At 33.8% G+C, this 17,599-nt stretch overlaps 1 protein-coding gene across 1 annotated transcript in view; it reads left to right on the forward strand.

The window, feature by feature from the left end:
* Nucleotides 1–17,599, forward strand: part of LOC113516449 (transmembrane protein 205) — a 50,486-nt gene that overhangs the window by 12,705 nt on the left and 20,182 nt on the right. The gene's annotated exons all lie outside the window — the stretch shown is intronic.

The raw sequence follows: 17,599 nt of genomic DNA on the forward strand, positions 1-17,599 counted from the left end.
TCCATGCCGACGGGGTTTCGTTAAGAGGTAACTTCACAGATGGCGTGACAAGCCAGTTCGCACCGCACGGCGGTCAGACCAGAACTGAAGCATTGTTAGGGACATAAGGAAGGGGTCCTGCGCTTACCTGGCCTCCCCACTCCTCTTTCTCGCATTCCAGAACACTTTTATACGAACTTTCCGGACAGACCTCGTAGGTACAACATGAAACAACTAAAAATATACTTGGAAACAATGATGTTTACGCGACTCAGGAGTGTGGTGACGAACTAAAAGTAAACCTGTGTGGTCATGTGATTGTGTCCGCGGGATTTTTTTTTAATGCTCGATAATGGAATGGTGACTCCGCCTGCGTTAACGGTATACGCTGGCGGGGCACCAGTGAGGGATAAAAGGGGTGAGAATAAAAAGGCAGGTCAGTCAGCCCATTGTGATGAATACATCTGGAATTCAGCACGATGGTTTCCAGGGAAGGCCACGTGGAGATTGACCTGATAGAGTATATTGCTAGCAATGGGACTGGTAGTCCGCATAGTTTGCATAATGCACGTTTTGCGAAATGTATTTCACCTATAAACGAGGACAAAATGATAATCGGAAATTGATGGCTAATATAGAAGGCTGTGAAGAAATAAATAAAAAAAAATATTAAATAAAGACATTAAAAATAATAATTTAAAGATAGAATATCGACAAAGTTTTTTTTTTTCATTTTTAACCTCATCAATTGATATGTTATATATATATATATATATATATATATATATATATATATATATATAATGCCTTTACGTTTATAAACATATCAACTTCGAACAGTAATTCCTATGGGAATTTAAAGTTAACGAGTACTTTCCCAGCGTGGGTACTAAAACCAGCTAGATAGGCAAGAATGTGGACTATTAAAATTTTATAACGCAGGGCAATTTTGTGGTTTACAACACAGTGATACCGCAAGCCTGCAGAGCAAAATGGAGCTCGAGAATAAAGCAATAAGCAACATATACAACAGGCAGCAAAATTTATGATCTTAGATAGAGTGGCAATCAAGTGTCTGCTAAAAGTAGGTAAAATGTAGCAATATCTACTTTAGTTACACTATGCCGGGACCACACGGCTAAATAAATAGGCATACTCGTTATTATGTAGCTACATATATCGCAGCACACGACTACTTTTTGAAACAGACCGAAAATACGTTGATCACTTTTTGTATCCGCTATTTACCTATGAATAAAAAGTATAACAGTTCCAAATATTTGTTTGCTGACATATTCTTTAAAGAGTAAATATTTACTGCGAGGACATATTAAGGAAAATAATCTTTCATATTTGATATTTTTTTTTTAATATTGATACCATACAATTTGCAACCTATCAACACTAGTATCCCAATACTATAAATATTGCTAAAAAAAATCAATTTACTTTCCTTATTGAATGTTTAAAAAGTACTTTTACATGTTCATACAGTTCTCGAACCATTGGAAATAATATTTTCCATCCCTATACTTCATTAATTTCCATTTATCATAATGTTTGTAACATAATTTGTTACTTTTATTCATTTAACTAACTTTATTGATTAAAATAAAAAAAAAAACGGTGCAAAAGGCAGACATAATGCTAGTAGCATTCTCTACCAGTCAACTTTTGGGATGAAAAGTGAATCACGAACGTGGTACTTCATTATTAGAAGAAAATTATAATAACAGGTATACTTACTTACTTACAGGAATAATAATACTTACCAGAGGGAGACTTTGTACAAAAGTCGATTGCTTGGGTACCTCTTTCCCATTCGTGTTTCAACCGTGAAGCAATTGTGTTTGCATGGCTGTGTTTCGGTTTGAAGGGTGGGATATGGCGTGAATTTACTGGGTACAGAGGAATAACACCTGAGTCCTCAGGAATGGCAACGCATGGGGGCTATCATGGACGAAACAGTATACTCTGTTATGTGTATGATACTGCTCATGTCTATAGGCGACGGTTACCACTTTCCATCGGGTGGGCCGTCAGCTTGTTTGCCATTCTAAGTTGTATAAAAAAAAACTTAAAAAACATTAAAAAAAAACAAGTAGTAATTTTATATTTAATACTTTTCTAAAATCTGTTATAAGTAGCTGACTAAATAATTACAAACTAAGAGTTAGCCAGAGGAATATTAACGTAAAGTTGACCTTTCCTGTATTCTGGTTCGTTTATAGTTATTTTATGACCTTTCCTGGCGGGTTTTATTTAACTGACGAGTTTTGTTTCTCCTTTCTACTGATTTATTTACAATGTAAGTTATTACCAACCAACCAACCAAGTATACCAATGTAGTAAATAAGCGAAAACAAACGCTTTCTTAAAGAAACATTCATAGTAAACACAATGTTCGTCGCAACAACGAAGTAACCATGCACCGGCATGTGGTCTCATGCATATAAACCTGTCATAGATGCTGTGAAAAGTTGGTTAAAACCCAGTAAGGAATACAAAATTGCCTTTTAAAAGGAAATGTACAATTTACACGCTCTTTATTTCGATATTTGTTTTTGCTTGAAGATGCTATTTATAGCGGTTCCTGTAATAGAAATGAAAACATTTTGATAAATGTGAAATAACAACTCCATCTAGTATAATTAAATTGAACTTGTTTAATATTTTTAATTTCAAATTCATCTGACAAAGGAACTATAGAATATCGAAGCTGAACGTTAGAATTCCTTCTATCTTAGTACATAAACATCCAGATATTTTTGTATGTCTGTAAAAAATATTTTCGTCTGAGACACAATAGTTTTTTATTAAAAATAGTGCGTTTTAAAGTTGTATTATTTTTATGAACGGTGTTTGTATTTTCGAACTATCATTTTATTTATTTATAGTTATCTATATCCATCATAATCATTATTTTAGCCATTATCTGTCCACTGCTGAACATAGGCTTCCCTCATAGACATAAGGAGCGGTCCTGAACCACCTGTATCGATTGACTCCTTGCAATGTATTTGAGGTCAACACTCCATTTTGTAAGGAGGGGCTCGTCCTGCACTATGTTTGCCCATACTGGGTCACCACTCAAGAACCTTTCTTGAAACATACTTATAGTCTTTCATAAGCTCTAACAAAAACATTTAATATGGTAAAAAAAGCAAGTGACAATTTTTTTTTTTATAAGTCATTTTTTATAATATGAAACTTAAAAATTCCCTAAATTCCCATGGAAACCGTAGAAAACAATTATATAAGTACAACAAATCATGGTTTCAACAGGCTAGACAAACTGAATATCGAATTAAGCGTCCTCGTAGCAACTTGCCTGATAAATAACGTCATAAATTTTTATCAGGAACACATTTTTTTGTGTCGCCATTTAAAAACGAGTATTAATCCATATATGTAAGTGTACTGTGCTGTAGGCATTCTCAATATACTCATACATATACGTACACCGCACATTCGATTCATTCCGATAAGCAATTTAATTGAACACGCCGCGTCCTACTTCATTTGGTGCGTCTTGAATTTTGCAATAATCTTATTTATTGGCATTATTTCACCTTTATCGTCATATCAGAACAGTAAATACGATCATTTTTCGTCCGACTTCAAAAAGATTCAAAAAGACTAAGAGAAGAAATGTTTTACGAAATTTCGGAGCCAAACGAAACACATATTTGATGTTAAAATTACATAATACATGCCGTTTGGAAATATTAAAAATGGTAAAATACCGTTCCTTTGGACTTTTATGATAGGATGTATGACGAAAGAAATGTTAAACTTCACTTATCGGCCCGCTTTTGTTATAAATAAAAACACGAAATTGAGTCCAAAAATTTCTGAATTTCATTTCATGATTTAAATATTCCTGAGCCAAATATTTTATGTATTCTTATCATAATAATAATTTCAGTCATTCTCCGTCCACTGTTGGACGTATTTGTGTTTTCTTATATGAAAGATTAAGCACTAACAAAATAAAAAGGAAGGCAACAATCAATAACAGTTCACCGTTTTGATGTGCGATTTGAATCGAATTCAAAATACACAATCGACGTACTCAATGACGATTTGTTTGTGAAAATGCGACAATGTGTACTGTTGACGCATGCGCGCTGAAATAACAGCGTAATTATATTTTTCGTCGCGTCGCTGTGACTGAAAATATAAAGTACAGAGAGATGATATAATCATAAGAGCAATGACTAGCTAGAAAGACAGATCATCGTCATCATCATTTCAGCCATTATCCGTCCACTGCTGGAAATAAGCCTCCCCCATAGACTGCCATAAAGCACGGTCTTGAGCCACCTGCATACACTGACTCCCTGCAACGAATTTCAGGGTCGTCACTCCATCTAGTGGGGGGTCGTCCTACACTGTGTTTACCCGTACGTGGTCGCCACTCAAGAACTCTTTTTCCCCATCGGTTGTCGGTACTTCGAGCTATGTGACCAGCCCATTGCCACTTCAGCTTGCTTATCCTTAGGGCTATGTCAGTTATTTTGGTTCTTTTGCGGATATTCTCGTTTCGGATTCTATCACGCAAAGAGACTTCGAGCATAGCCCTCTCCAAAACCCGCTGAGTAACTTGTAGCTTTTGCATAGATAGATAGATAGATACTCTTTATTGTTTCCTTCAAAAGATTACAATAGTAAACTTATTTTAAATATAAATAATTACAAGAAATAATCACAATGAGAAAACAATGGGCGGCCTTATCGCTAAAAGCGATCTCTTCCAGGCAACCTTTGGATGGAGAGGAGTAATTATAAACAGTTTGATCGGAGGCACGATGAAAATTTAAGTAAGTAGTTATGACACTTCCGTCAATTTAATAATAATGTAGCGTCCGTCGCTCAAGACGTTGGAAAGAACTAAATTCCTTTAATCAGCGCTTCGACGTTGACAACTTTTGATAAGATACTTATACAAAAAACATACGAACATTTTTTAAAGCTATGACAGCTTTAAAAAATGTTCGTATGTTTTTTGTTTGAACTAGAATAAAATATCTAAAAGTTATTTCTATTAACATTTTAAGTCACAACAAAACCTTTAAGTTACGTTGATGGTACAACGTAACTTAAAGGTTACGAGGTTTTCCCAAGAGACTACAGCATGGGGTTCTTCAAAAGGGGGGTAAAGAGGTTTCTTCGGGGTCGGCAACGCACGCGTAATACCTCTGGTATTGCAGGTGTTCATAGGCTACGGTAACCATTTACCATCAGGTGGGCCGTATGCTTGTTTACCACCACAGTGGTATAAAAAAAATACAAGAAAATAAAATAATTCAAAATTACAAAATAAATTGTCTCTCCTCTTTAAGCTGAAATTTTCAAAAATCCTTCCATAGCGGATGCTTATACGTTACGTTATAAAATCAAGCTATGTTCCAAATTTCAGCTTTCTAGACATAGTAGTTTTGTCTATGCATTGATAGTCGGTCAAAAGGAACGATTTTCTATTTATATATATAATATAAATAGATAAAGCCATTAACCTATTAACTCGGTAAGCCGATGACCTATCTGCGGTCCTTGACAGTTTCTTATTTAATGTGTAAACATCAATCAATTTGTTCGTGCGAATTGTCGACGAGTCATCACGTCGAGTGACCTTGTGGTGACGTGCGGTGCGCCCGCGCAATGTCGCGTCGCAGCTGTGCGGTGCGCGGAGGTCGAATAGTTTGATTATTCTATTAACATCCGATTTAGCAAACATTTCGTGCATTCTAAATATACATATATTTCTATATATATAATATAATAATATATGAATGTCATACAGCATTATCTATTTCCAAGTAATACGGAGCTTGTCCTGTCCAATTTGGTATAAAAAAGCCAGTTAAACCGTTAGTCCAATTTTTTGTCGCTCATTTTAGAAGACAGTTAAAATAAAATCTGGTTTGGACAGAGATCAAACCACTGTACTGTTAGCAAAAACTATATTGTACTTTAAATCCAATTAGTATTAGCACATATTCCAGTTAGTATATGAATATGGTATTTTTATTAAACCCATAGACAATAAAATACGAATAGTCTTGTATAATTATAATGTACCTACTTAGTCGGTAATTTTGAACAATCCCAAATATTTTTTTTTTATACAACTTAGAATGGCAAACAAGCAGACCGCCCACCTGATGGAAAGTGGTAACCGTCGCTTATAGACATGAGCAGTACCATGGACATAACAGAGTATACTGTTTCGCCCATGATACCCCCCCCCCTCATGCGTTGCCATTCCTAAGGACTCAGGTGTTATTCCTCTGTACCCAGTAAATTCACGCCATATCCCACCCTTCAAACCCACAACTGCTTCACGGTTGAAACACGAATGGGATAGAGATACCCAAGCAAACGACGCCCTACCCAATGTATAAGTCTAAATATTTATAAACATTATTACCTATAAATTAACAGTTGCTATCTCATGTCCTGCTTTCAAATGACTTTGGAAAAGCTTCAAGCCAAACAATTTATTGCTAACATAAATCTCTTCTACTCCATTTTTAATATATATATATATATATATATATATATATATATATATATATATATATATATATATATATATATTACTGCATTCGTTTAGTATAAAAGAAAGTTTTATATGCTTACTATAATGTGATTTGGGTCGAGGTGAGAGCTTAATAAAAATGTTCATTTGTCTTCCAAATCATTATCCAGATCAAAAATAAGTTTTTTAGGTCGATGCTAATGCGTTTGTGTTCCCGTGGACTTATTTTTCGAAATTAAACTTATAAACAAATTGACTAATTGTTTAAAAAATTGGGATATAAACAATATCTGCCAACTTCCGTATAACGTGTGCACATAGAAAATTTATACGAATAATAATATGTAATCATAAAATATTTATTCATAATTTCATATCTTTCTTCAAAATGAAATGTTAATGTGAGAAAAAAAATACCAAACCCATAGTTATTTATTTTAAAAATAAATACCTACCCATAAAGAATAATTTTGAAGTAATAACGTAATAATACAATATATGTATCACCATCCATTTCATCCACAGAGCAATTAAAGTAATCAAAATTTTAACGAAACAATAAGAAGCAATTAAACGGACCAAACACAGTATACATTTTAATGCAAAAGACGGTAACCGTCTTCTATACGACAATATAACATGTCATCTCCTTGGAGGGAAAGGGATTGTCAGTAATGGAGACTGAGAATCCCATTGCTAGCAATATACCTAACCAGGTCGACCTCCGCGCGGAAACTATCATGGTTAATTCCAGATGAATTCATCATGATGGGCTAACTGGCCTGTTTTCATTCTCATCTATCACCCTTCACTGGTGCTCCGCCAGCGTGTCCTGTTAGCGCAGGCGGGGTTACCATTCCGTTTACACTACTCAAAAAAAAAAAACCTGTCACCACCACGCGGTTCATCCTAGAAACCTAATTTTATTTTATTTGGGCATAATTATCTTACAGATTGATTCTATAGTCAAAAAGTATAATAATCCCTTCATTCCATATTATTTTGCTAGCGACGCGATTGTCATCTACTTACGTAATGGTGCACGTACGTAATACGTCAATTTGCGTCATTTGCAAATATGAACAAGATTTAACGGAATTAAATGGCACATTGTGTTTATCGATTTACGAAACGTTTTCGCAGTGAACCTATTAATATAAATGTATATATATATATATATATATATACCCTTTTATTTATTTATTTACACAATTGAAATAAAACCACAGTATATAAACACAGCAATTATATTACAGTTTAGAAAGTGTCTCAAGAATACTCGTAATAGCAGCAGAGATTACAGTTAAAATAAAAAAATCAAAACATTTTGTATGTACATCATTGTAATAAAAAAGTCAGTGTCAAGACATTTAAATTTATGATTTTATTTATCAAATAAACTATATTCAATTAATAAAACAGGAAAACTAAAAGTCCCGAGCGAAAACTTTGTTTTCCTGTTTATGTTTATAATATTAATTGTTTACAAAAATAAAAATAAGAAAAACAATTATTGATGAAAATATTTCACAATATAAATTATTAATTATAAAATTTCTGATGATATAATCATAATTTAAGTGTCATATAATTTGTGTCAACTCCGAACTAATTAGAAATGAAAGTAACTTAACTTTAGCTGATGACTCAGTGTTTATAAATTTTTGACATTCTGCCACAATCAAGACTTGCCTGTCTCTGTCTTGTCTCTATAGGTCTTGCTCATTCCTTGTATGTTGTAACCAAATTTATATATAGCTTTTATTACAAAACATACATATATTTAAATGAATACCAGTATGGCCGTGTGGTCCTCGGCATAGAATAGGTCACCCCTTCCTTTCCCATAAGTGTCGTAAGAGTCGACTAAGCGAGGGGGAGAGATAGGCAGCAGTGTCCCTCTTAAAACATCTCCAAAGCCTAACTACAGTTGCCATCCCCCTGCCAAGCGTGATAGCTTCTAGCAAAACCCCCCAAGGGGGAGGCTTATGTTCAGCAGTGGACAGTTAAACGCTGATGTTTAGTACGTAGCTAATCAATTAATGATATAACTAAACTGAGTAACTTAAAATGTACATTTATATATTCACTTTATTGTACGTATACATATGTATATCTATATGTATTTAAAAAACGAACAGTTTAGTGCCTCTAGTTTAACTGTTTATAATTACCCCTCTCCATCCAAAGGTTGCCTGGAAGAGATCGCTCTTATCGATAAGGTCGCCCATTGTTTTCTCAGTGTAACATTTTCTTGTAATGCGACGGACGCTACATTTTTAGTGAATTGACGGAAGTGTCATAATTACTTACTAAAATTTTCATCGTGCCTCCGATCAAATTGTTTATAATTACTTCTCTCCATCCAAAGGTTGCCTGGAAGAGATCGCTCTTAGAGATAAGGTCGCCCATTGTTTTCTCAGTGTAACATTTTTTTGTAATGCAATGGACGCTACATTATTAGTGAATTGACGGAAGTGTCATAACTACTTACTAAAATTTTTATTGTGCCTCCGATCAAACTGTTTATAATTACTCCTCTCCATCCAAAGGTTGCCTGAAAGAGACCGCTTTTAGCGATAAGGTCGCCCATTGTTTTCTCATTGTGATTATTTCTTGTAATTGTTTATATCTATAATAAGTTTACAATTGTTATCTTTTGGAGGAAATAATAAAGAGTATCTATCCATCTATATAGAAGGATAAACTAAATAAAACATCGACCAGTGTAATTCCGTCACGGTAGTATTAATAGATGTAGCTCTCAAAAATAATCGAGTGGGCAATCATGATGTAAAAGTCACAAGACTCACAGCCGACTCATTGTAAATATCATTAGGTACATATTGTAAATATAGTAAACGCACGTGATCAACTGTCAACATTGAATATTTATAACAATATTGAAAACTTCAATAACCCCAGTAGACTTAGATAGTACAGTATCATTAGAAAATTGCGTCGCGTAAATCAAGTTCTATCTTTTACGCATTCAATTAATTGTTCGTATGTGCATATATGTATATAATAATAACAATTATATTTACATATGGTTGTAATAAATCTTAACGAGTGTTACAAATATTTTTAATACACAATCGGGTCTTAATGCGATAAAATAATTGTGTATTTAAAATATATTCCCAGAGGGAGACTTTGTACAAAAGCCGATTGCTTGGGCACCTCTGTTTCAACCGTGAAGCAGTTATGTTTGCATGGCTGTGTTTCGGTTTGAAGGGTGGGATATGGCGTGAATTTACTAGGTACAGAGGAATAACACCTGAGTCCTCAGGAATGGCAACGTATGGGAGGTATCATGGGCGAAACTGTATACTCTGTTATGTCCATGGTACTGCTAATGTCTATAGGCGACGGTTACCACCTTCAATCAGGTGGGCCGTCAACTTGTTTGCCATTCTAAGTTGTATAAAAAAAAAGATATGTAAACAACGCGAAAGTTTAAAATTAACTGTTATAAAAGCACATATTTAGCCAGATTGTTTTAAAGGCATACAAAATGTATAGTCTTATTTAAATAGATACATTTTAGATAATTTCTGATTTTACAATAACAATATTAATTCTAATTACAATAAAAATAATAAATAGCAAATATCATATCAAATTTTTATTTTATTTGTATATTTTGTGTCAAATGTGTGTATTTTTTTTTTATTGGATGAAATGGAATGGTAACCCCGCCTGCGCTAACGGGACACGCTGGCGGGGCACCAGTGAAGGGCGACCAATGAGGATGAAAACAGGCCAGTCAGCCCATCATGATAAATTCAGCAGGCATTAATCATGATAGTTTCCAGGGAGAACCGCGAGGAGGTCGACGTGGTTGGGTATATTGCTAGCAATGGGATTCTTAGTCTCCATTACTAACAATCCCTTACCCACAATTGTGTGTATTGTGTATTATGATAATGATATAAACATATGTATATTCAACAATCATTATCATCACCATATCAGCCTTTAACTGTCCACTGCTGAAGATAAGCCTCCCCCTTGAGGTTTTTGCCAGTAGTTGCCACGCTTGACAGGCACATTTGCAACCGTAGTTAGACTTTGGAGATGTTTTAAGAAGGACGCTGCTACCCATCCCTCGTCCTTCCTTAATTATCTTACGATACCCACGAGAAAGGAAGAGGTGGCCCATTCTATGCCGGGACCACACGACAAGTATTATTTAACAATGTTATATAATAAAAAAGAGTTGCTGGCAGCCCTACTATTAGATAGATAGATAGATAGATATATCGTTTATTTGTTTATTACTAATCACACACAACATGTACATCAGAATAGATAATACATAAAACAACATAAGATTTATAAAATTGTATTATTATGTGTGATCTGCAGCAATACAAAAAGGTGGAAGCTCAGCGTGTAACATTGTTCAAGGAACAAAACACTGATTTTCAGCTTTAACCCATTTATTAAAATATATTTATCTACATTATACGCTAGTCAGAGATAAAAGAGTCTCATCTGTATAAACATTGCATCTATTTTCATAACTAGTGGCTGGTTTCATTTACTTCTGATTCCGCCCTCAGATATAATATATGATGGAGATAAATAATCTAGATACATTATATATCAGTTTATTTAATATGTACATATATTAACTATTATTACTTTGCACCACCAGGGTATAACGAGATGTTAAACGTAGGTTAATTTTGAACATAAATTGCAAATAGACAGATTTATACTGAAGTCAGTCTAGGAATCTAGATTATAGCGGAAACGACAAGAAACAGCTAGATCAATCCACTTTATAAGATTCAGCCGGCTAACTACCGTCTAGCAATTAATTTTATGGTTTTACGGTATTGTAATCGACTTAGGAGTAGACTTAATGGGATTTTAATAGTTTAATATATAACCATTCATTTAAAGTGTTTGTCTTTATTTATTCAATAAACCTCAGACGTCATTACGCACTACTCGATTTACTTTTTATTTTATTAATTTGATTACTTGTATGGAAGTGGCGACCTCTATTGTAGTTTCTACGTCGACTATATTTTACATGTATACTTCTAGCACGAGACAAGTACCAATTTTTAAATTATCCAAACATATATTTTTTTTATACCACGAAGGTGGCAAACAATCATATTCGTCTGCTGGTAAATGGTCACTGTAGCTTATGGACGCCTGCAACACTAGGGTTGTTACGTGCGCGTTGCCGACCCTGAAGAAACCTTAATATACCCTTTTGGAAAAACCCCATACTATAGTCTCTAAGAAAAACATCGATAGGGATCTCACTTCACAGCCTGAACGTTCGTGGGAAAAAATTCCTTTAAAACCGCACTATACGTGTAAATTTGATAAATTCTATCTTTTTACTCATTTTATCAAGAGCGAACGAGAAAAGAACATTAATTAAAATAATAGAGAATAGAAGAGGCAAAATGCTGGGCCACCTTATACGACATGACGATTTTTTTAAGAGCATTGTAGAAGGAAAAATAGAGCGCAAAAGTGGAAGAGAAAGACCGAGGAATAACTACATGGGACAGATAAAGGAAACACTAGGTGTCATGTCGTATAGGGAGATCAAGGATATGGCCTGGGATAGAGCTGGCTGGAGGAAGATGCATGAATTAGTTGCACCGATAAGAGGGAACTCTTAAATGAAAAAAAAAAAAACTCATTTTTATCAAAGTTTTGTTATTACAATTAAGCAATAACTTCGACATAAGTATACGTCTGTCATACGTTTATAATTGCAAATAAATTTATCCTAATATATCTACATTTGTACAATCAAAATTCACTCTTAATTACAGTAAAATTAAATACATTTGTAAGTCGAAAACTGTATTATATCTTTCTGAATATCTGGTGTCTAACAGACACTGGATGCTCATATATCGTAGAATGAATTCTGGCAATACCACGACAGCATGCATTCATTATAAACGTGCATTGTTCTCAAAGGTAATAAATAATTCATTGCAAGTTTTCGTACTCTTTTTCCCATTATAATTTGAAAACAAAATACCTAAAATACTGATTAAAATACAATAGTATACGATAAGTATATCCAGTAATACTATACGTACATACATTTATACATATATACATTTTATTTTCAAAAAACAAGGTATTAGTTTATAATTTATTTATTTTATATATACTTTATTGTACACAATAATAATACATAAAAAATATGACAGATGTACACGAATGTACAAAGGCGAACTCAACTCTAAAAGAGTACTCTACCAGCAAACATAAAGTGGAAAGGAGCATCAATGTCAGTGGGTAGAAAGGTGTACAAACATGTGACAATTTTCAAACAAAAATATTAAAGAAACTTAAGTTTATACATAATTCATTATATCATATTTAATCGTTTATGTACACATGTACATACATAAGATATAAATATATACTTACACGTACATTAGTAACAGTCTTAAAATACATAATATTAGAAGAAATACATTTTACTTACCTTATAAAAAAAATATAGTTAATTATATAAGTGGCATTTAGAGTTAGTTTTCATATGAGTGACATTAATATACTATCTAGTTATTTTTTTAGTATTTATAAATCATTCTAAATGTCTAGACATAATTTTTCCCTTTTTATAATACATATACATATAAATATCCGTCCTTATTTTTGTGTACATCTGAGTATATCTGTACTAATTAATTTATCTAATCAATGAAATGCATTCAATAATTTGTATGATTTCCACACTCAATAGAGATAATGTATCAAATAAAGACCCATTGAAACCATATTGATAAGAATAATTGAAATACTTCTACTTATTGCGACAAAATTATCTTTCCACAGATTTATTTTGTGTCTTATATGTGCATAATAACGTAAAATTTATTATAAAATATCTCTATCAAACAAACTGTTCGATACACAATTTTTTTTATGCAACTTAAAACCGCAAACAAGCTGTCGGCCCATCTGATTGAAAGTGGTAACCGTCGCCTATAGACTTGAGCAGTACCACGGACATAACAGAGTATACTGTTTCGCCCATGATACCCCCCATGCGTTGCCATTCCTGAGGACTCAGGTGTTATTCCTCTGTACCCAGTAAATTCATTACAAGATAATTATTCATTATTTATAAAAAACTAAATTTTTTTAAACAATTTTTTCTTCTTTAATTATTTAATAGTGATAAATAATATCTATTGCATTAATGCAAGTGGACTCAGGACCGTTCTTTATGGCAGTCTATGGGGGAGGCTTATGTCCAGTAGTGGACAGATAACGGCTGAGATGACGATGACATCCCTAATAAAAATCCTAAATAAATATAGTCACGACACGCTAACACTGTAGCCTATCAACCTTGGTTTACATAACCAACATTGTATGAATGACACAATTCTACAATATTAAACTGAACTTTACTCCCGACGGGTTACAGTCATGAATTGATTAACATAATAATATTCCATTCGACTATTAGCGATTGGATGAACGCGACGCATCTTCGTATTGTCTATGCACTGTACAATTCGTAAAGGGGTTGTTAAACTCAATTCAGGACATGATCGAATGTTCTAGAGATGAAATTGGTGATGCATGATGTAGCTATAGGGTTGACACATGCACCGAAAATAAATAGGAGTAAAATATAAATATTGAAATACTATTCCCTATTAGCGAAGATATTAATGAAAAAATTCCTATTTTCAAAAATAAAAAAAAGTATTTCATTTTAAATAAGTATTATATAACAAGACCTTAAAATATTATTTATTATTATTTCAAAAGTTTTTTTTTTTAGTGGGTGATAATGGAATGGTATCCCCACCCGCGCTATCGGTATACACTGGCGGGGTACCAGTGGAGATTGATAGATGAGGATGAAGCAGGCCAGTTAGCCCATCGTGACGAATTCAACAAGAATTGTTCACGATGGTTTCCAGGGGGAACCACATGGAGGTCGACCTAATAGGGCATATTGCTAGCAATGGGGCTGTCAAACTCTATTGCTAACAATCCCTTTCCCCCCTTATTTGTAGATTAGGTGGCGTAGATTTTTTTACATAAATCAAATCAAACAATAATATTTGTACAATTACATGAAAACGTAAGAAAATAATAATAATAATAAAAAAAACATTTATTTATTTCGTAATACATAGGACATACAGATAACAATGGATCGTAAAACGAGATAACTCCTCTATGATCAAACTCATACTAAAAAAAACAACGAATCTCAGACAAATTTTTGACCGTTGCTTTACATGTATAATCGTAACAGTAAACATGTTCAAATTAATCCAAATTATATGGGATTGACAAGCCAGACGAACTACTATAGCCATACTAATGGTAGAGGATTTAAACAAAATAATTCTAAACAAATAACCAGTTATTGACGCTAATTTCGATAGCTTACGCTCCAATCTTGTTCGTCTGGCTTGTCAATCCCATATAATTTGGATTAATTTGAACATGTTTACTGTTACGATTATACATGTAAAGCAACGGTCAAAAATTAGTCTGAGATTCGTTGTTTTTTTTAGTATGAGTTTGATCATAGAGGAGTTATCTCGTTTTACGATCCATTGTTATCTGTATGTCCTATGTATTACGACATAAATAAATGTTTTTTTTATTATTATTATTATTTTCTTACGTCTTCATGTAATTGTACAAATATTATTGTTTGATTTGATTTATATCAAAAAATCTACGCCACCTAATCTACAAATAAGGGGGGAAAGGGATTGTTAGCAATGGAGTTTGACAGGCCCATTGCTAGCAATATGCCTTATTAGGTCGACCTCCACGTGGTTCCACCTGAAAACCATCGTGAACAATTCTTGTTGAATTCGTCACGATGGTCTAACTGACCTGCTTCATCCTCACCTATCATCCTTCACTGGTGCCCCGCCGGTGTATACCGATAGCGCGGGTGGGGCTACCATTCCATTATCATCCATTAAAAAAAATCTACAAATAAATACCCAATGGAACCACGAAAAAAGCTTCCAGAAACGCTTAACGAACGGAACGTGGAGTGGCGCACGTCTGTAACTTCTTATCGTGAGATAGTACTCGTTCGATTTGCAATAATTACGATATGTTTTTTTTTTTTTATTAAAACCTACCTTTGGACCGCGGCGCCTCCGCTGCCTGATGACTGTATTAGCGGTTAATGACTCGCCCCGATAGATTATCTGTAATCGTCACATCTCATAAGGTATGTGTATAAAAATAACACGTGTGGACGTGCGAACTTGTTGAATATCTAATCGTTTGAAGAAGCCTACAATCTATCAATTAATGTGTGCTTTCGTGACAGACGTCTCGTACACTTTCTAGTTTAATAACGTAAGATTCCTTGGGTACATGCCATAACACTACTATCCATGCATACTTTTTTTTATGGGTGAAAATGGTATGGTAACCCCGCCTGCGCTAACGGGATACGCTGGCGGAGCACCAGTGAAGGGTGATCGATGAGAATGAAAACAGGCCAGTTAGCTTATCATGATGAATTCATCAGAAATTAACCATGATAGTTTCCAGGAGGAACCGCGAGGAGGGAGACCTGGTTGGGTATATTGCTAGCAATGGAATTCTTAGTCTCCATTACTAAAAATCCCTTTCCCCCCTATCCATGCATACTATTCATTTCTACCTCGTACATCTAAATTGTGGAATGAGCTCCCGTCTTCAGTTTTTCCTTTACAATATGGGGAATGGGGGGAAGGGATAGTTGGTAATGGGGAGGTTAGTCCCCATTGCTATCAATATACCAGGTCGACCTCCACGCGGTTCCCTCCTGGAAACCGTCGTAATTAATTTATCGTTGTATTCGTCACGATGGGCTAACTGACCTGCCTGCTCATCTTCACCAATCATCCCTCACTGGTGCCCCGCTAGTGTATACCGATAGCACAGGCGGGGTCATCATTCCATTATCATCCATTAAAAAAAAAATGGGGAATTTCAAAAAACGTGCTTAGAAACATTTAAAAGGTAGGCAACGCAAAAGCAACTTCTCTCGTGTTGCAAGTTTTCATGAGTGATGGTAACCGCTTTCCATCAGGCCGTATGCCCGTTTGTCTCCCTAACAATAAAAAAAATATCATAGACAAGAATTAGAAGTTTGTTATTAAATTTATGTGCAATAATCAGATAAACATTTTAAACTAACTTAACCAGTTACTTTAATTAATTTTACTAACTTGATAATCACTTATCATGTAACAATAACCAATTTTAGGCGATACATTATCATACGAAGATTAAGGACATGTTCAAATTATATTTTAATCAAAGGTCGAAATAAAGTCCGCTTGTATCAATGTACATTTATAGCTTAATATAAACAAGTCATTTTGCGATGACTTGTTTATCTATCTAAGTTTTAATTAAGTTACAGATTTGTGACTTTAGATCGATAACTAATCTCAACCTGTAAATACTAGATTACTACTTACTAATTATTTTTTTTTTTGTATGAAAGTGATAAAAAATGTCAAATTGGTCATTATGTATGACCGAATCAAAATTTAAAATTATCCAGTAGCCCCAAATAATACTTTTTCTCATCACTCGACAACAAAAAAAAATTAAAAATCTGAGTCGCTTTAAATATAATATTATTTATATTGCTGATCAAAATATTTTTATTTTAATTATAGTTATAATAAAATTTTATTGAAAAAGCAGCCTTATCGCTAAAAGCAATCTCTTATAGACAACCAGAGAGTCTACCATGAAATGTTTTTCGAAATTTCGGAGCCAAACGAAACACAAATTTGATGTTAAAATTACATAATACGTGTCGTTTGGAAAAATTAAAAATGTTAAAATATCGTTCCTTGGGACTTTTATGATAGGATGTATAACGAACGAAATGTTAAACTCCATTTATTGGTCCGATTTTGGTATAAACAAAAACACGAAATTGAGTCCAATATTTCGGAATTTCATTTCATGATAGGCCCGCTGGTTTTATTTTATCAACGTCTATATTTCAAAATGGCATTATTTTACTTTCATTAATTATTTATACAACTTTTGGAGTGGTCATATGGAGCT

This window comes from Galleria mellonella, unplaced genomic scaffold (assembly GCF_026898425.1).
Source record: "Galleria mellonella isolate WM207_F2 unplaced genomic scaffold, CSIRO_AGI_GalMel_v1 utg200, whole genome shotgun sequence".
NCBI lineage: Eukaryota > Metazoa > Arthropoda > Insecta > Lepidoptera > Pyralidae > Galleria > Galleria mellonella.